Source organism: Rousettus aegyptiacus, unplaced genomic scaffold (genome assembly GCF_014176215.1).
Source record: "Rousettus aegyptiacus isolate mRouAeg1 unplaced genomic scaffold, mRouAeg1.p scaffold_m13_p_1, whole genome shotgun sequence".
NCBI lineage: Eukaryota > Metazoa > Chordata > Mammalia > Chiroptera > Pteropodidae > Rousettus > Rousettus aegyptiacus.
In genome coordinates, this window is record NW_023416284.1 from 143,940,084 (window position 1) to 143,961,439 (window position 21,356).

A 21,356-nucleotide genomic window follows, 5' to 3' on the forward strand; every position below is an offset into this window, starting at 1 on the left:
GGGTAATTGGACAAGGGCGAGCCAGCTTGGCTACGGGCATTTCTTGCACATCATAGAATTGATGCCGCAGGGTTTTAAAGTCCTGGGAATAAATATCACAGGCACGAAAGCTTGCTGCCTGAACAGGTAAGACGGGACGGATCTACCAGATTTTTGATTATGCTAATTACAAAGGTATCAGAGGAAGGAAAGAAGAATAAAGTTTGGAAAATGGATTAGATTAATTGAGGCAGGTTTCTGGGAGAAGCAGACTCTAACGCTACAGGAGGACTAGCTTGGAAATGTTGGGACATAGAACAAGATGGACATTTTTCTCTAGATACATATTCATTTTAGGAAATGGTTGCTTGAAAATTATGAAATTTTCTTTTAAATGCAACCAGCATAAGTCTTAGGCCAAAGAAAATGTGAGAATGGTCATATTTTGACAGTATCAACATCGAAAGAGTTTATTAGTATTCAGGCAAAACTTTGTTCTTTATAATTCCCTGAAGATTCTTGTGTGATAAAGGAGGATGAGTAACTCAATCACATTCTTAGCAATGCTTTTCTGCTGAAAAGGAGAAATGCCAGGTGGTCAGAGGGTCTCTCAACGTACCTGATGTGCAGTTATGATTCCATGAGGAAGACGCTTCATTCCTCTGACCAAAAGGGGCAGGTGGGTCTGGAATTCTGAAGGTACCTGACCATACCTGCCTGCTGGAGACCATGCGATGTGGAGCTGGTCTTCGTACATGGCATAGACATGGTATGCAGGATGGGCTGTGTGCAAGTGATGTGTCATGTAGCAGGGCCCTGGGTCATTCTGCCTTCAGACAAACCTCAGATGCAGAGGAAAACCCACATGTAAGGCAGAAATATAGCCACTTCCCCAGAACCCCCTGTATTAAGGGATACTTCACAAATCTCCACTAGCAGTGAGTGTGTGACAGGAGAGGGGGAGGGGCTGGGGTTAATGGAGAGAAGGAGACTCTGGAACTTTGGACTTTGAGGTCTAGAAATTAATAGTCTTCCTTACACACTGATAACAGATTAATATCCAGCTGCTCAAGTTTATAATCGCCCATACTTGATGGTGGCTTTGGTCCAAACATCCTACCATCAGAATATGAGAGATGGAAGATATAATAGAAAATCTCACCCAAGCTCTCATTTCACAGAGGAGAGATCAAGGCTTGCTTGAGAAGATTAAGGAATAGGTCCGAGGTCACAGAGCTAGTTGGGGTCATGCCAGACTGTGACTTGAATATCTGTCTCACTTACTGTAGTAATTTCCCCTTCGCTCAGATCAACGAATTTAGACAGGGAGGATGGATTTTCCATAAGTTCCCTCTGCTTGTCGAGGGCAAAATAGAAACTGGCTCAGGCTCTAGAACTTCCTGCCATGATCTCTTTCTAAACCTCTAAGCTTGCTTCCTCTCCCTCTCTTGGGTTTCATACCTTGCACACCAGTATCTACCAGGAAGGCGAAGTGCACGCTTGATCCTTCATTTTCATCGATTCCAGAATCTATTCCTGTGTCACCCACAAGGCGGCTGCCCTGAACCCACCAGAGCCAGAAGAACAAATGAGGATGACTTCAGTACCACTCCCTCCTCCAATGTTATCAGCTGAAAGGGACTGGTACTGCCACCATCTGGCCCTTGTGGGTATCCCAGACACAGCGAGTATGTGGTGAGAGAGAAGGAAACAGCACAAATTGTCCGCTTTGCCATTCTCTTAAAATAAGCTCGGTGTGAGGAGGCTTTCAGAGCAGCAGGAGAGGGCCTGCGAAAAATAGAGTGTGGTGCAGCTGCGCCCTTTAGAGCTTTGGGGGAAACACATATTATTTACCAGACAATAATAGATACCAGAGAATAATAATGATTATTATAGTGTTTGGGATGGCACACGCTGTAGTTAAGGTTCCAGAATGGCTCTCATTATAATCCCGTTTCCCCAGTTCCTTATGAAAGCCTCGAAATTGTCTCCAAGTAGGCTGATGCCGTCCATGTTTGGCCCTTGTCCAAAGGTGATTTGAATATAAAGAAACTTATCTGAGAAGTAGTCCTCTTTGGGGGGTGATGATTGCATTAAAGGGGAAAAAAACTACATTCCTGAAAAAGCTGTTGCGGCGTTCTTAGGAAAGTCAAAATGGTGGTGATTCCCAGTCACTGGAAGAAAGTGGTAAGCACCTTTTTTTTTTCTCTCTTTTCCTTTTTAAAGAAAGGATTCAGAGGCTTCCTCTGAGTGCAAGATTTGGTCACTCTTGGTTCCAAGCCCAGAGGTGGAGATGGTTTCCCTTCCTCCACAGCAAGTTTCAGGCTGTGTTCTCTAAATTTAAAAGAATCATCCCAAGAAGCTATACACTGGTGTCTTTGGATCCATTTGTTACTTCTGAGGCTCTGTCTCTATCCTTTCTGGCTTCTCATTTGATGGTGGCTCTAGGTGTTTTTGTTTTTGGAAGGAAGGAAGGAAGGAAGGAAGGAAGGAAGGAAGGAAGGAAGGAAGGAAGGAATAGGAGAGGGAGGGAAGGAGAAAGGGGAATGAGAGAGAAAAGAAAGGAAAGAGAGAGAAAAAGAAAAGAAAAGAAAAAGAAAGAGAGAAAGAGAGAAAGAGAAAGAAAGAAGAAGAAAGAAAGAAAGAAAGAAAGAAAGAAAGAAAGAAAGAAAGAAAAGAAAAGAAAAGAGAAGAGAAAGAAAGAAAAATCAAAGCTCTTTATTCAGAGATAAACATCCACATTTCCAAATCTGACCATGCCAAATAAAAAGGTTTCCATGGCCTTGTAATTCCACCCCCATTGCATATTTGTGGTGTTTTGCATTTTCACTTTGGTTATTTAATATACATATTAAATGCACACAGATCTGGTGATTTAATGTGATTTGGGGAACTCAGGCATTTCCTGTCATGCACATTCAGATTTTCAAACCTTGTTTTTGGCCAATCATTATTATTATTACCATTAACACCAGGATTTGGATAGCAGGGTTCAAAGCACAAGCTTGTATTTAGTCCTCCCAGTGGGCATTGGATCTCCTCACACTTGTACTAAATTCATGCTGCAGATACCCTGAGCAAGTTTCCAGGTCTCTGTGGCCTCCATGTCTTCATCTATAAAATGAGGACATTGTAGTATGTTATCGCTGGGGTCCCTTCAAGTTCTAAATTCTATCACCTTTCTGCAATTATTTGTTCGTTGTTCTAGGAATAATTTCAGCAGTTGTAAAGATGTTGATGAGTCCTCTGTCATTACCTCATATTAGCCAAATTTTACCCATGCACATTTCTGACATCACCATTTATTGGCAGGAACAAAAGGGCACTGTTCCGGGGCATGGGGGCTGAGAGCTGCTTGACCCTCATTCATTTGACAAATGTGTGTTGAGCTGAACTAGGGGCTTGTTGGGTGTAGACACATGAGCAAAACATATACAGCCCCAGGCCTCAGAGACTTTATAGCTTGGTTGGCAAACTTCTAAGTGGCTGCATATTGAGAGTGACTAAGTGTCCTTAGAAAGTTATATTTCTAACCAAGGGAATAAACCAGTAGGGACAGTGAACCAGAGCCTCACGTCTGTGGTGAAAGGTGGGGTGGACCTTCCCTAGAAACCGACTTTCCTGGTGAATAATGCTGTTCAAATTCTCTGGGATCCCAAGACCAGGTTGTTATTGTTGTTGTTTTCTTCTTTTCTTTTTCTTTCTTTCTTTCTTTCTTTCTTTCTTTCTTTCTTTCTTTCTTTCTTTCTTTCTTTCTTTCTTTCTTTCTTTCTTTCTTTTCTTTCTTTTTTTTCTGCCTACAACACCTAGTATTTCAAGGTGGTCTCCCATCCAAGTACTACTACCCAGGCCCAGCTCTGCTTAGCTTCTGAGATCAGATGATCAGGCACGTTCAGGGTAGCATGACCGTAGACTGGGTTGATTTCTTGTCTTCCATTCCCAAGCTACTGTACGGTTTGGATACAAAGAGATGTGAATGGCTCACGTTTGTTCAGGCAAGACCCACAGAAAGGGCATTTCTTCCAGCTCAGTCGCCTCCATAGGAAACCTCTGAAAAGAAGTCTGTGTGTCCACAGCGATGTTTCATGTGCTGAGAAGTGAATCTGTTGGCTTTCCTCCTTTGCAGCAAATACCAGGCTGTTGTGCAGAGTACAGGGGTGAGGTCTGGAGCTCCAGGGTCCTCCGGTGACCTCGCCTGGCTTTGAGGTGACCTTGGCAAGTCAGAAGACCTCCTGGTAGTTTGTGCATAACGGGAGGGTGAAAGTTACTGGGTAGCAACGGATGCTGCTGTGGTCTTCGGATGAGGGCGTGGTGCACCATGCTCATTGTGGTATTTCAAAAAGTTTCATTTCCTCACACAAAGCTGGCAGGGCTGACCCTGAGCAGAACCGTGAATGAAAGTCATGTCAAAATCACGCTGTGCTCCCTCAGTTCTGGAGACTTGCGTAAGGCCTGACCTGACGTCTGGAAAGAGTGCTGCTGCTCTGACTCACGCCTGGGTTCTCCCCAGCTTGGGGGGAGGGGCGCCTTGGTCCAGCGGATTCTGACGGGCCCCTTCTCCTCTTTTCCAGGAACACTCATTCACAGGGTACCTTGCATGAAGAGAGGGCGCAGAGCAAACCATGTCGCACCATCCAATGACACCAGCTGGTCAGCTCACCACCCCCTCTGGCTAAAACTCAAGCAAATAAAGCCGCTTCCTGTCATTAAGCATCTCAGAGGAAGCAGCCCTCCCTTGGTGGCCTCTAGCCCAGAGAAGCCAGCACATCTTGGACCCAGCAAGCGGGCCCAGCCTTCCTGCTGCCACCATCTCTGCTTCTCCCCAGAGGAACTTAGGGATTTCGCCCGTGGTTTTAAAAAGAAAAAAACAAACAAACAAAAAACACCAACAAGCCACAAGGACCAATGTAGGTATTCTCCCTGCTACATCTTCAAGGCTCAGAGGGTGAGGCTGGAAGATGATACGGATTTGAAAACAAAAGTCTTTTTTTAATCTTTTTAAAAACTGCTGTGGTTTTGCTGCTACACTAAGAATTGTGATTTGCATTGTACGGTTTTGGACCTATACTGTTCACGTTTTGATGGCGGAGAGGGATCGCACTGGAGTCCCAACGCTTCAGATTCATCTCTGTCCTGCCCAGGATGCACTTTTAAAAGAAGAGTTAGAATATTTTATTGGCTGATATACTTTTCTTGTTATTTTTACAAAGGCCACCTTTATCCTTTTTAATGCCATATTTTCAGTGTTACACTTTTATGGCTTTTAATTTTCGATTTGACAGATGTAAGAAGCAGCATGAATAGTTTATACTGTGGTTTTTCAGAGACCGAATGCCAAGAGAACTCGGTAAATGTTTATTCTTCTCAGCTTTCTCTTTAAATTCCCCTAAATAGCACCCCATTTGGGAACAGAGCAAGAGTGTTGAACTGAAGACCAAAATGCCCTCAAGGTGTAAAATAATCCGAGGGGGAATATTTGCTGGGCGTCACGAAAGACTTGGATGAAATTTCAACCCTGATGGTTTTCGGTGATCCAGGAAGCCAGTGAAGCAATCTCTCTATACGCAGAGCCCTTTCATGATAATTAGAATGGTATGGACAAACCAATGAAAACAAGAGGGAAAGTGAGAAAGATCACCCATGATTCTGTTTCACTGTTTGCTTTCTCCTGTCATGGTTAAGAGAAATGTGCAATTCGATCCTCAATCAGTGGGTGGAGGATAACAGGGTAGATTTTCTTGTGTGCACTTGTACAGTTGTAGCTGCGAGTCCAGAAGTCCTCTAGAGCATGTGTACTGGCACTGAGTTGGTGAGACAGTCGTGGAGTATCCCATTCGGATGAGTACAGAAAAAAAAAAAAAAAAGAGAAAAAATAAGAAAAAAAATTCAAAAAAGAAGAAAACTAAAAAAAAAAAAAAAATCAAATCACCTTGTGATTCAGTGTATCTGTTTACTAACTCAAATAAAGCAATTGTTCTCTCTGGAGGGGTCCGGGTGCCCCCACCTACAAAGCCGCCACACCGGCAGCAGGAGGGGTGGCGGGCAGGTGGGCAAGGCCAGGTCAGTGTCTCACTGGCCTTGAAGCACCAGGGACCCGTGGATGCGGTGTACATACTGTATTTCTATATCCTCCTTTGTACAGAGTCACTTAACAAGTCAAGCTACTGTTTTACAGGTGCTCCTTATTTATTAGAGCTGTGAGAGCTTGGGGGACACACCTGGCGAGCGAGCTCGCTTTTTAAAATTGAAATTGGGGCGGGGGGAGGTGTAGGGGGAGGGGGGGAGGGGGGAAGCTCGCAAGCCTGGGGAGAGATTTATAAAAGTGAACAAAAGGAAAACTTCCAGCAACAAATTAAACAAACAGATCAACTCCAACACCAACCCCACCCATGCAGGAAGCAACAGTCCCTCCTCTGGGTGCTCATTTTCCCGCGGGGCTCCCAACATTCTCCTCTCCCAGACCGGTGTCAGATTCATCAAACAAAAATAAATCTCTAAGAAAAAAAAATGCACTTACACGTGCTTATTTTGCTTTTCTCATTATTATGACTATTGTTGTCGTTATTTTCCTTGTTACAGAAGATGTTCCTTTCCCCTAGGAGAAATTTTTAAAAATAAATCCAGTAAGTTTTTTAAAACGTAAAGGTGTAGGAGTGACACTGGCCCTTTTCCACCTGCTGCAGGTCATACTTCTCTGCAGACGGGAGACCACCAGTCTGCTGGAGGGTGCACCGCTGCCCACACACAGTGCGTGTGGGGTGAGTTCCTGGGCCCGAGGCCTGTGGGGTCCTTCCTGTGTGCGCCCCAAGTCCCGATCTTCAGTTCTAAGGCTTCGAGCAGCCACATCCAGGAGGTGAAGCTCCCCTGCGCCTCCACTCTCACCACGTGGGCTGGGAGGTGCTTCTGCTTAGCTTTATGTGAGTGGGGTGGGTCGATCTGGTTTTCCCTTGGTACCTGAGTTAAACATCAGGACGTTCCTAAGGCAGAAAGTATGTCAATACCTAGTTCTAGGCAATGTGGATGTCATCCTGTCCTCTCATTCTGCATATGAAAAAACTGAATCCTAGAAAGTCCAGAGTCCCACCTGGCTTGGTTTAGCTCATCAAAAAATAGATGTCCATTAAAACCTTAGGCACTATCACAGTTTCCTCTAGGTGACTATCCTAAGAGTCGGTTCTGGAGAGCTGGGTTCTTTCTGTCGTGGAAACTGAGGGATTCTGGAAGCTTCCTGGTGCGGGTTGTGTTTATGAAAACAACCCTGTCGGAACCCTGCAAGCCCAGCTGAAGACGTGCCAGGGGCTGGGGCACCCAGCTGTGACTGCCTGGTGCAAAGTTCCTGATAGCTTGTTCATCTGGACTTGGCCACAGAGACAATCATCCAGGATATTGATTTTGTTTTTGTCTGTAGTCCAAGATTGTCGAGCAAACATTTTGACCCTTGTGGAAACAAAAGGTACCTTTGTTCCAACATGAAAAGATTCTGTGGCATCTCATTGGACATCGGTACACCTTTTCCTCCTTCTCTTCCTTCTTTTAATCTTAGTGTTCCCTAAATACACAATCCTTTGAGGCTTTCAACATTATATATAAAGAGAAACAGAAATAATGCAAACAATTACTAGCATGTGCCGAGCATATGTTATTAGCCCCATTTAATCTTCAAAATAATCCTATGAGGAAAGTCTTTTTATTTTCCCTTTATTCCATATAAAGAACTAGGAGCTCAGTAAATTTAGTAATTTCCCAAGCCCACACAGCCTGTGAATTGCAGAATGGGATTAAAACCCAGGAGGTTTGGTGCCAGAGGCTACCCATCCAATCTGGAGAAAAACTTGATGTCTTCATGAAGAGTCATTTTGACTTCCTATAAGTTTGTGGCAGTAATTCAGTTTTGTTTTAAAGTGGCCCTCATTTAAAATAAAGCTAGAGGGTTGAGTGATAATGGTTACTGCCTGCCACACTTACTGGATATGGGAGAGTGCCGAGGCTGCTCTATTTTTTGAGAAATGAGTCAGGCAGTATCTTCCTTGGTGGTTATCAAACCCCAACAGAACACAGGGCCCCATGTCTGATGCTGATAGGAGACACTGGAAAATTATAAAATTCACGGCTCCTGACCCAGTGGCTTACACACAATGGGAGGATGGAGCTGTGAAAAAGATGGACCACTTAGTCTCACCAGGGCTCCCTCTGGATGTTTTCTAGGGTGTATGGAATTGCCCATCTGGAGCCTGGATTCACAGCTCTGCAAAGCTTCCCTCCCTTTGCACAGCAGGTGTTCCCTTGACACTGGAAGGGCAGCTTGAGCCGCAGGCCTATAGGTGCCAGCTCATACTGCCCACGTGGCGCAGCCAACGGCCAGGGCTGAGGCGCAGGTGCAAAGCACTCAAGACTCACATTGACTCTCTCCCCTCCTTGGTTCCTTCTTGGGCCCCACCCTGGCACACATAAAATGCTGCTTACAACCTCTTTAGGGCTTCCCTATGGCCTGCAGAAGCAAAACCAAGGGCCTAGTGTGTCAAGCAAAGCCCTCCCATCCGCCCCCAACCTCACGTCTCAGCCCCACCCACTCCCAGCCTGCCAGTCCCACCTGCACTCCACCTTTGCTGAATTAGGAGCTCTTTTCTGACACCCTGATCTCTTTCCCACTCCTATGTCTTTGCACATGGAACTGTCTCTGCCTTGATTGTCTTTCCCTCATCCTCCCTGGGCAATTTCTGCAGCCCATCAAGACTCAGCCAACTGCTCAGGTGATTCTCTCCTGGGGAACCTACCAGAAACACTTCCTCTCACCCCATTCTGGGGAAGGCTTCCTCCATGGCCACCACCATCCCAGTGCACATAACCCTCTGCTTGTCCAGCTGCTCACCTGACCATGCCCTTTGCTAGTTTTCAAAGTCCCTGAGGATGGGGATCCTGTCTTGTTTGCCTTATATCTCTTAGGTTTAGCATAGGGAGAGCCCTCCTCACTGTTATTTAATAATACAATTAAAAACCACTCTCTTCAAAGCGCAGTTTCCATGCCACCCTTCCATAAAACTAAGCCTGATTTCCCTGAGGTGCAATCATCACTTCTCCCACGGGCTCCCAGGCTCTCGTTTAAATGGATGAAGCCACTTCTTGACTACTCTTCCCATGTCATCAGGGTCCTCAAAGGTGGGCAATGTGGCCCTCTAACTTTGCATCCTTTGAAAGCTGTTCTTTGCCCTTGGGATGGAAAACATGGGCTGAGTTGAAGTACGTTTATCTCATTAACTTAATGTCGGAAGAGGACAGCATAGCCTGAAAACCAGAGCAGTTGTGCAGCAACCGCAGAAAGACTACAGGGTTTCATACGGTTCTCTTGCTCAAGGGAGAGAGGCATGAGCACTATTCCGATTCAGCCAGCCAGTCAGCAAACCTTAAGGCTTCTTCTCATTGCAAGGAGCCAGCCACTGCCCTTGGGTGTCTGTGCTGTGCAGTGATTTAGGTCATGGAACTATTTTTATTCAGAAAAGCCTTAGAGATTAGTAATTCCTTGATTCTCGAACACATTTATAGAGGGAAAGTTAGTCTTCGATGCCCGAAAATGGCCCGTTGGTCTGTCTTCTTGACTGCATGGAATGAACAGTTGCCACCAACATACGTAATTCTTCTAGTTAAAGGAGGAGCCTCTGCTGAGATATGGAGAACAGCCCACAACCATCAGGTGTTCACTCTGTGCACAGCCCCATCTACGGGTTTTGTACACATTCACTTATTTCATTCTCACGCAGCCCTGTGAGGGAAGTGCTAATATTATCATCATCCTCATTCCACAGCCAAAGAAATTGAGGTATGAAATGAAGGGTTTTCTGTCCAAGGTGCCAGCAGTGGGCTCTGACGTCCACACTCCCTGTCACGATGCTGAGCCGCCGAGCCGGGGCCCAGGATGCCCGGAGGTCCACACCGTAGGTTCAGGTGATTTACTTGGCGCCTCAACCATGAACTCGAGAGATCTGTGACCTTTATATTGTGCTTCAGAAGAGAAAATATCTGCTAATTTCTTCTGACACCTGGTTTTGACAACACCCAAAATTTAGTTGTATCTATAGGTAAAGTTTGAAGGAGATGGGATGAGGTGCCAGCGGCTCAGAGAAAGGAAGAGAAGAGCACGCTTTGGCACGCGTGCTAAATTTCCTGGGGCGGGGAGAGAGGGGACATGTGGACCGCAGACTCTTTTCCATTTCCTGTTGTTCTGATTTTTTGAGCTGCAAGCTGGGCTTTCTCCCATGGCACCTGTTTGATGAGCAAAGGGATGTTAAAAACAGTGGTGGAACTTTGACGACCACACAAGGCTGCATCATTTTGCCCGAAACCCAGGGGGCTGAATCTAAACCTTGCAGTCATTTCGAGCTGGGCTAGTGGATCCCTGGTCAACTAGCTGTCCTATCAAATGGACAGAGATGTTGACAGCCTCCATATGCCAGACACCACAACAGCAGTCGCTCAAACTATCTTAGGCAATTCTCAGAAAACCACATGCTAGAGGCAGTGCAATCCTCACTTTGGGACGAGGAAGATATATCCAGGAAGCTTAAATGATCGGCTCAAGCTTAAATCACTCAGCTAGTGAATAATAGAGCCAAGATTTGAAACCTCTGTCCCCACGTGCAGTGGTCTTTTGATAGCACCACAGCTGCAGAAATACCAGCGTCAACTCAGATTAGAATTCAGTTTGAATCTGAATCAGCCAATGAGACACATGTCTGATGATGTCATTCCAGCCTGCTTCCAGACCTCTGGGAACAGACAATGTTCTCTTTCCTCACCCATTCCTCACATGCGATGTTGAGCCAAACCAGCAGACTGCGAAACCCTCCAAGAAGGAATGAACACCACTACTCAATTTAACGGACGTTTATCCAATATGTGTTTATCCAAATGCTATTCATTTGCATTATTTTATTTATGCCGCACAACAAACCTGTGTAATGGTTACTATTATTATTACCATTTCACAGATGAGGAAACTGAGTACATAGTGGCTAAGAAAGTGGCAGAGCCTGGAACTGCATGTGAGTAGCCTGATATAGAGCCCACGCTTAACCAGCACACTCACATTGTGCCCTCCCTCTTGTAGATGGATGGATGCCTACATGCATGAATAAAAGAGCATTTAATTGAGTACCTAATAATGGCCACCAGTCATTGTCACGTATGTCACCTCATCTTTGAGAGTGACTGTAGCATCAACCTTTGAAGTGACAAAAGTGGTTCCCATCTCTTGAGTTATAGGAAAATTCAGTTGCCCATGTCTTCTTTCGCTAACTTACTGTCCGAATGAGAACTTCTTTGCAAACACTGCCAACTACATAATCTAACAAATAAGAATGCTCAAGGGGATCCACATGATAGCTCTTTAGTTATTTCCGCTCATCTGCTTTCCTCTAACAGCCTGGGAGCAAGGAGCAAGGCTAATCCATCTTTGCCTTTCCTATGGGCCCCTAGCACACGACTCTCATTCCATGCTGAAGGATTGAGCTGTTCAGCGTGTGCCTCCCATCTGTGGTTGGGAACAGGATCAGTTAAGACCCTTAAATCTTCTTTACGCCCTCTGTGTCTTTGAAATCCCCTTCCCCATTTCCTACTCTGGCCCTCCCTCCAGAGCTTCTGCAGTTGGGGTTGGTGAGAAGCCATAGGTGAGGGGCCACCACCTCCCTAGCTGTGTGGATAAGGCCAGCTCAGGAAGGGCACCAGAAGAGCATCGCACAACCTCAGTTGGAAGGCATCAGTGTTGGGGATAACAAGGGAAACCCCTAATTATTTCCCTTTTCCGACTTCTCATGCAAATATCACTTTCCATCTAAATATTTCATGTAAGATAATTCCTGGTATTGCAAACACTTGAAAAAAGGTTTGTTTAGGAAAGGCCGACATGTGAGTGTGTGATCTCTGGAAGGCATGCTCTTTGACCTTGGTGGAGAAAAAGAAGGTTCATGCTGAAGTTAATTTAGCTAGAACCTTTAGACCGTGGGGTAAGGTTTTTTCTTCTTTCTAGGTTTATTTAAACAAAAGGGAAAGATTATCACAAAATAAAAACAATGAAAACAATTACAGGTAGGAAGAAGAGCTTTATAAAACAATAGCACCCAACAGAAGCTCTTTTTCTTTCACACTCCCCCGCACCCCCAAACTCTCAGCCTGCACCCAGACCTCCCTTCCCAGTCGCCGCCATTTGGCTCACAGTATCTCCTCCACATGCAGTAGCTGGATTAGGGCTCAGAACCAAAGACCAGGAATGCAATGAGATATTTTTATACTTATTGATCCTTTAAAAAAGAGTTTGTTTTCATGAAACATTAATTCACTTTTTTTTTTTTTTTTTTTTTTTTTTTTTTTAGCTTTTTAGCCTAACTGCTACACATTTTATCCCTGTTCTTTGTGAAATGCTAATCCAGCCCGGGGTTTTCGTTTTCCGGGTGTAACTTTTCAGAAATTGTATATCTGCATAGCAACCCAGCGAGGGCTGCCTATGTCACGGTATCATATGTCAGAAAGATGAAAAGGACTCCAAATCTAAGCTCTCCACAAACTTGGCCCTCTAGTCCTAGGGCAGAGAGCTCCTTGGCCTTAATATAAACGGCAAGAGAGACATTTCAGGGCCAGGGAGGTGCAAACTTTTATCTTGTTGATGACAGAAAACGACACATGACCTCAGCTCAGCTCAGTGGGGACGATCAAACTAGAAACAAAGGCCGTATTTTTCTCTGCTCTCGTCCCTGCTGTCAGCTTCCAAGCGCAACCTGAGACTGGATTCTGAACCCAGTGTCCAGATTAGAGATTGTTGACTCAGATTTAGTGGTGAAACGTGAGCCCGACTCTGTTGATGGCAGGCCTTGAAGGAGCAAGTTTACTTAAGCCAAGAGAGAGATAGAATGTCAGAAGAGAGCCTGGCTTCTCTTTATCACAAACTTCCTGATCTGCCTCTGTTTTAATAGTTTCCACCACCAGCACCACCACCAAGAGAGACGGCGCAAGAGAGACACAGAGAAAAAGACGAAGAGAGAGAGAGTGCAAGCAAGTGAGAGAGAGAGAGAGAGAGAGAGAGAGAGAGAGAGAGAGAGAGAGAGAAAGGCAGAGAAGGAGAGGACGAAAGAGAGAGAGGAAGCACCATTCTCAGTTCCATCTCTTCAGTGTCATAAATCAGGACATTAACAAGTGTGTAACTGGCCTTTACCACCGTCAAGGACAATGAGCTTTTTGTGTTTCTTACTGGTGGCCAGCACTTAACGTAATCAATGAAGAACTCCACTTAGGAAGGGTGAAGAATGGGGGCTTGATCTCACCGTTTAAAGGATATTTCCCAATACTCAGGCACATGGCTTTTATGAGGCTCAAACAGAGCTTAGAAACTTGCCTTTCGGTCTGAAGGCAGGTCATTAAGAGAGATCGTTACATCGCTTTCCTTGTCTCTGTCTCTCTCTCCGTTTTTTACTTTGGCACCCTCCCTGCTTTTCCTTGGCTTCTGATTTCATCCCTCTTTTAGATTCTCTGTGCCTTCAGTAATTTATGTGCAAGATATTTTCTCAACCTCCAAATGTTTTTCCATTTGGCAAACCATGTCCTGAAGCTTCCACACAATGTAACTGTAGAGTTCATTTATGCTAGAAAACATAAGCTTGGTTAGTGGAAAAGCCTAACAAGCCAAGGTCGGCGACCCCGGCTGCCTGGGCCGCTTCACAGACAGACCCTCCAGGCCAGCCCTGGGGACACAGTCGGGGAGGAGTGTCTTTTCCAGGTTGCCGCAGATGCTTGGCTTCGACCCTCCTTGTTTCTGAAAAGGAAAGGATTCCTTCCAAGCCCCTTTCTCATATAGTTTTTGGAAGCTTTAGGGCACCATATGGAGAATCGTTTCATGATTCTCCTGATGGCTTTTACGTGAGCAGCTATAAATTGGATAGTTTCCTTCAGGTCTGATATCCCTATAGTACCTGCACTGGATTGTCGGGAATAGTCACTGAATTTGTTAGTCCTGTTCTGTTCTCGATGGGAAAGAAAACTCAGACCCCCTCCTGGCAGGGGACACTGTCACTTTGGGAAATGGAAACTGGGGAGGGGGTGGGAAGGGGGGGAGGTGGGAGTGGCAGGAAAACCTTTCGAATTGGTCACTAGGGTGATTTGCCCAATGATTTTTTCATTCCAAAGTCATGGATTTAGGACCAAAGCAGAAGTTGAGGTCATGCCTCTTCCCCAGTGCAGTGCACACTGGCTTCTCCCTGGGGCTTGTAATAAGCCTGGCTGGGCTGGGCCACTTGGTGAGATACACTTGAGGAGAATGGTCTGGGTTCATGTTCAGTCACTCACAGGGCACATCTCGACAATATTTTGGCTTTTGGAATATGAGCTCTATTCATTGAATAACTGGAACTTTTCTTTCTAAACAGTTGCACCGATATAAACACCTTACATTTTACTTTTTTTAAACAGTGGCTCGTGAAGTGCTCTCTCACCTCTTGATCCAATACTCTGTTGCTTTAATAAGCAAATACAGGCAAAGAATCATTCTAATAAGGATAAGACTGCGGGCGAGTCTTTTCTTTTTAGCGTGTTTGTTTTGCTTGGATAGCATTTCCTTAACTCACTGAATTTCTTTGGCCCTATGGATGAGCGGCAGGAGGGCAGAGGTAGTGAGTACGTCCTGTTGGACCGCCAGTGAATGAGGAGCCGAACTGTTTCTCAAATGCGTCTGTAAGAAAAGAAAAGAAACACACACACACACACACACACACACACACACACACACACACACACAGAAAAATCATAGTACTGAAGATCGGTTGGCTGTGGGATCTCATTCACTTGGATGTATTTTTAGGCTTTTGTTTATCCTTCTTGATTGATAAAGTAATTATCAAAATGCGTTAGAAAATAATAGCCAACTGGTGAGAAAAGGAACAGTTGGAGGAAGCAGAGCAATGGAGGAAAAGCACCCGCAGACTCTACTTCAGGCTTTCCAAGGAAACTCCATGAAAATCCATCTTATCTTTTGCCTCTCCCTTCTTTGGGAGGGTCTGGTCAAGGCTCTGGCTTGATAAAGCCTCCCCCGTCACACATTAGCTGATTAACTCCTCCAGAAAGCCTGCTCTAGTCTTCCCTTTCCCCTAACTCCCCTCTCCCTTCCCTCACCTTTTCTCCACCCCTCTCCACTCTGAAGTCTACCACAGGCCAACCAGAACCCCAACAGATGTTTATGTTTTATGAGCCAAAGGGGAGCCTGAAGGATCAACCAAATACCAGCTCCACTGAGAGGTGGAACCAGGCCATCTGACATCAGACACACAGAACACCGCCGTCCAGCAGGGCTGGGGCTTCCAGGGAGCAGAAGGAGGGCTAGATAATTAGCTGGCACAGCCTCTGTGTTGGCCCATTGCTCTGCCTTCTGAAGAGCACACAGAGGCCATTCGTGGAGGCTCAGGGCAGTTGGGAGAAACCTTCTGTGAGTCCACCTCCCTGGCTGGCAGTCCTGGCCCACAATGGCCTTCCCTCATGCCAGAGCACCATGTGGCACCCTGACTGTGGTTCCTGGCACAGGAACAAGCAGGAGGTTAAGGACCACTACCATTGGTAGCTTGGATGTGCCATGAAGCTTAACAGGCAAACCTGCCTCCCACGCCACTGCAGGACCCGGGAGAGTCGGCAGAGCGTGGGTGTGCAGACGGAAGATCTAAGTTTCCGTCTCAGCTCCACCATAGGCAGAGCAGTTGGCTGTGTTAGATTTTAATGTCTCTGAGGCTTGGTTTCTCCATCAGTAATATGGAGATTATGTTACCTGCTCTTGGAGTTACTTCTAGGACCAAATGAGAGTATGTGTGCTAGCTCTGGGCCTGTTTTCCCTCAGACCCATTCCTTAACTTCCCCTGCTCTGCCTGTATGGCTGAACCTGGAAGAAGCTATTTCTTTCCCTTTCTCTTCGCTTCAGGCAGCTTCTTCAGCAGCAGCTTCCTCTGTGCCCCATTTCCAAACCCCTCTAGAAAACTCTTAATGTTGCAACTCCCATAATGGCCTTCTCTCTTTGTCCCTTTGGTCTCAGCGGTACCTCACGGGCCTTGGCTCAACTTCTCAGCTCACCATCATCTATGTGGCAAGTCCCCTTCATTGAATTTCCTTGTATGTAGGTGTCTGAGGTGCTTTCTGTTCTCCTGGTTGGACCTTTGGCTGATAGAGCGTGTGAACATGTAAAAGGGTCACACACCTCGATGGAAACAGACATCCTGGAGTTCTCATTCCACAAAGAGGGGCAGGGCTGCTTGCCCGGTTCTTCTTACCCTAAGTGTCAGATCTTGGATTTTAACCATAAAGTGGGGATCTTCCTGGGCCAGTTGTCAATCTGAAAGCAGTTCCTAAGGGGTTGGTTCTTCAACTTAGAATTTTATAAGGACAGAAAAATGGGATAAGAACTACATATGGTTTTTATCTTATATTAGTTAAAAAATATATACCATACTAAAATATACCCAGTGGGCTTCTGCTCTGCCTTCCGTATACTCTTTGCCGAGGAACCTATAGGCAAAGTGGTGTGGTGTGTCTAGACTCTTCCAAATTCTGCTGCCCTTCCCTTTGTCTCCCACTATTCCTGTTCTTCATCAGGTAGCGTTTTCTTGTTTCTGGCCTTGTTGTCGTTTCAGTGAGTGTGTGATGAGTCGTTTTATCGCTTGAACTTCACTAAGGGAAGTTGTTTCTATCGACTCCCGCTCTGTCTGTCCTGGGTTGTGCCCTGCAGTCAGTGCTGTTTTTCCTCTCTTTGCCCTCTGTCTTCTGTTTCTGCTGAGCCGTGGGGCGGGGAAGGGTGTACTCCGCTCCTTTTGGCAGGAAGAGAAACTTCCTCATTGAGGTCAGAATTGAAAATGGATTTCCCCATTGGGCGGAGAGAAGGAGGCCCACACTTCCCCACTTCCCGTGTAGTGTTATTAATTGGCGCCCCTTCCCTGCCTATGGCTGCCCTAGCTCAGGACAGCCTTGCTTAACTATTTCTTGCCCAGCACTGTGAAGGCTACAAAGTGCTACCTATTTAATTATTATTTCTTTTGAGTCATTATTCGTTGGGTGCTGAGTGACCTGCAAGTGCTATGTGGGGAGAGGGGCAGGGACTGAGGAGTTAGGACAGCGGTGTCCTGCATGAGGAGCGGATTTAGTACAGCTATCTCACTCCTACCTCCATATGCAGAATTACATTATTTTCCCTCACACTGACAGAACTTGAAAGACATTCTTTATGGGTAAGATTTCTTTCCTCCCCTTTGGCTGGATTTCGTGTCATTCCTACTGAAAGTATAGTAACAAACAACATGGGGGTATTTAAAACATATCTGTGACCTCACAGATGTTATTGGTATCCAAATGTAAAGTTGGGAATCCTCAGGTTGGTATGTTTGAGCTACCAAAATCTCCTGGATTGCAGTCCTGCAACTTCAGAAACATCCCTTTCTCACATAGTCATAAATCATAACAGTTTAGAGCTGGAATGGACTTTACCGTTCACAGTGTTCAATGCACCCATTTTTGTGACTAAGGGAACTGAGATACAGAGACAAGCTGAGTGACTTATCCAGTGGCAGAGAGCTAGTGAGTGGCAGTATCAAGATGAGAACCCGGTCTTCATGGACTCTCTGCTGCTCCTTCTAGTAGCCATCATGGCAATTAAAACCAATTAAAGCTTTTGCTGCCTTGATGGGTATGAGTTGCGTTCCACAGATGTAAAGCTCAGAAAAGACTACGGGTTCTCTGGAAAATAGAATGTGCGCATATACATATTTACACACACATTTGTCATACATTTTGCTGATTCAAGGGATGTATAGCACACAATTTACAAATGATAATAAAATATACAATACTTTTTGTTATAAATTCCATTAGCCAATTGATTATCGCAGAATGCTTTTGCTGATTTTTGCTGAATTCTTCTACCTGTACCTGGCTGCAATTGCTGAATGAGCATTCGATTTTTTTTTTTTATTAAAGAAAAACTCTGGTTTTTAAGTTTTGATCATTATAAAAGCTTAAGCCTGCATAGTAAGCATTTAAAATAAAATTATTTAATGTTCCACAATTAAACTGTACGCAACCTAGTCTTGGGACTTGGAAACCAGTGACATTTGCTTATGCTAACATGTAAGACAAAAGTGAAACCACAAAAATGTAGGTTGGAACATTGCTTATTCATCGATGACACAAGTGACATTTTTTTTTTCTAAATCAGATAATAGTTTTAAAATATGGGAAAATATTTCCTCAAATTTTTGTGCTATTCGCAATGTACCAATATAATAGCTATGGCATACTTTGAAGTTTAATCCTCGTTATTAACATCTCCATCACTTTCTGAAGTCTAGATAATCAACGAAGCAATAAATTGAGCCCTGCTTTCTACCCTATGCTGATTTCTGTGGTGTAAATATTTTCACAATGATGAATTTTAAGCTAATAACATGATGTCACTGAACTCAGAGTTGGCAAGACACGTGCAGCGGCACCTCATTACATAGTATTTCCGCTATTCAGATGTAATGGATGTTATAATCTCAAGAGCATAGATAATAGCATAATGCCGTAAAATAATTGAGAAGTGATAGGTTTTGAGCATCTATTGCCTTTGTTTTAATTGTAATGTGTATAATTTAATTTTTAATAGTGTCTGTATTTAACAACTGACTTGAAAAATTTCTGAAATTTTAGAATCAGCTCTCATGGGCTGCTAGGAGCAGCCTCAAGCACACCACGCAGAAGATGGGTGGGATGGTGTTTTGCTTCCTCTCCGTGTGTGCACAAAGCCATCAGGACAATGGCCATCTGGGTGAGATGGCCTGGGCAGAGCTCATGCTGAAGGACAGAGGGTAGATTTAAGAACATGGATCAGATCTCACACGATAAGTAAATAAAGGTTTGTTGTTGTTGTTGTTGTTGTTGTTGTTGTTGTTGTTGTTGTTTTAATTTTTTGGAGAGGGTTGGGGGAAAGGATGGGTCTGGTACATCTTTCCAAAAGCTACAGAAAGTAAACAGTTTTAAATATTAGTCGAGGAAATTGAAAGTGAGAAGAGGAGTGGGGACAGGAAAAAGACTTAAGAAGGAGAAAAAGAATCGTTATTTTTTAAATGTTCTGTATTAAGAAAGTAATCTGCTGACACAAAACCCTAAGCCCGCTTTCGCGGGCACTCCCTTGTCCCTCCCACCTGTGTGCCTGCGAGGGACATAGCTCAGTCCCTCCCTTGGGCATTCCCTCTGACAGGACCTGACCTCTCTCTGTTTTGGAAGGAGAGGATGAGATTACCAGAGCTTTGGATCCATTTTTGGATCAAATGAAAACCCAGGCTAATCCTTAGTGTGTTCCTCTCCTCTTACAGATGCTGGCCTCACAGTAGGGGTGGGGCTTCTGATCTCTGACAGTCCCAGCCCTAGGACACCGCTGCTGCCGCGCCGGGGTGGAAAGTCACATGCTGCTCACGAGTCTCTCCGGACCTCTGTCAGCAGCACTCTTTGTGCACCTGGTGAACACATCTTTCCAGACAACTCTAGGGTCACGTCCCCTGTGAAGCCTTCAGGGACACTGCCCCCAGCAGTTACCCACGCTCTCCTCCTTTCTCCCTTTGTCGTCATTTCATGCCTTTCGTTCACTCGTCTGTGTTCCCAGGAGGGAAGAGCTTCTTGTTGTCAGTGCCTGGTGCACATTAAGTCTCAATAAATCCTAGACTCCACATTACCTTCTTCAGTGATTCTCCAACATGTGCATAAGAGTCACCTGAAGAATGGATTAAAATGCAGATTCCTTGGCCCCAGACCAGTGATTTTGAATTCTGGGTCTGTAATAAGACCGAGGGATTCTGATGCATGGATGTTCACAAACCACACTTTAAGAACTACAGATTTCTTCAAACTTTTCCTCATCTCGATGGAGAAACAGAGGGCTAGAGATTAAAATACCTACCTCAGGACCCTTAGCTACTAAGCTTAATGGGACATCGTGGGCGTTGAGATAGAACTGTTTTACATTTGGACTAAGCAAATTAAGTGAACCATAGCCACACTGATGATGATAATATTAGGAATATTAAAAATACCTTGAATTGAAATCATTGAACACCACATCATCAAGCAGTGATGAGACTCCATGTTTAGATGCCTCTACTAAAAGAGTACACATATAGATCTCAGAGGCAACCGTCTCCAATCACTAGTAGTGTCTCCTTAGAATGTGAAGGGTTCTTGCTGACATCAGAACAAGTCCCTTGATGATTTCTGCCTCTAAACTGTAATTTGCCTCAAAGGCTGTCACAAGAGGCTGGTTACCACAAGCTCTATTTCCAGCAGGGTGTCCTCTTCTCGCCTTCTGATGCTTACAGCAGCAGACACAGGGCCCCAAAGTAGACCCAGTGTTCAGGTGTCTGGTTCATGCCTATTTTTATGAGCAAATCCTTGTTTCATCTGTCAGTTGTTTGGCGAGTGCCGTGTGTGCCAGCTACTGCCTTGGGCAACAGGTGCCACCTACAGGGCCCTGTGACTGCCACCATGGCTCGGCAGGAGCTGGGCAGCCCAGGCCCTCAGGAAGACCTGCAGCCATCCACTGAGGGTTACAACAGCCCCTAAGCGATCCTGGAGCAGCAGGTTCAAGGGAGTGGCCTGCCAGGGGCATCTGGAAAGGACAGAAGAAGGAGAGACCTGGCTGGTCCTAGCATTCCGCCTCTTCTTTCTTGGGGTGATTCTGATAGGAAATGGGCAGGGACACAGTTTCTCCGCCACAAGGTGTCAGCAGTGGGCTGGCCAGATGCCGGCTCTGTGTGCAGGCCTAGGAAGAAGGCTCCAGCACCACACACAGAGAGCAGAGACAGTGCTGCCAGCTGCCCTTTGAAATGGTCTGTGTGGAGGAACTGCCTTTCTTGTTCGTAGGGTACGATGATTAAGTTACCAAAAGACCCCCCCTCCTCAGTCTTGCCTGTGGACTAACCACATGCCTCGCTATGTGTCTTTAGATAAGTATAACTACCGCTGCAACTAAACCGCAAGTTGAAGAGTTCAACGCAAGTGGGCACTGGGGCGATAACGCCGTGGAAAGCAATGATGTGAGGCGTGTGGAGGCAGTGGAGTGCAGGACAGTGACTTTTTAAAAATCTGGACATGAGTTCGGGCTGGTTTGCTTACTAGCTGTGAATTCGAAGTCTGGGTTTGCTTCCTCATCTGTATGTAACATGCCGTATTCCCCATTTTTCAAATAGCAATAGACACAGGGTCGTTATGTGGATCAAATTAGACAAATGATTTGCAAACTACACACATGTGTGCAATTGTTGGGGTTCATCTTTGACCTGAGCTGTGTCCCAGAGCTTCCTTGAGATGGTTAGGAGCAGACATGGAAGCAGAAGAAG

General features: G+C 45.3%; 1 protein-coding gene and 1 pseudogene across 1 annotated transcript in view; one reads left to right on the forward strand and one right to left on the reverse strand.

Moving 5' to 3' along the window:
• Positions 1–6,491, forward strand: part of LOC107518488 (sine oculis binding protein homolog) — a 153,604-nt gene extending 147,113 nt beyond the window's left edge. The window contains exon 7 of the mRNA XM_036220575.1: positions 4,551–6,491. The gene's annotated coding sequence lies outside the window, so the exon portion shown is untranslated. The remainder of the gene's footprint in view (positions 1–4,550) is intronic.
• LOC118605301 lies at positions 3,774–3,893 on the reverse strand (annotated as a pseudogene).
• Positions 6,492–21,356: the final 14,865 nt, after the last annotated feature.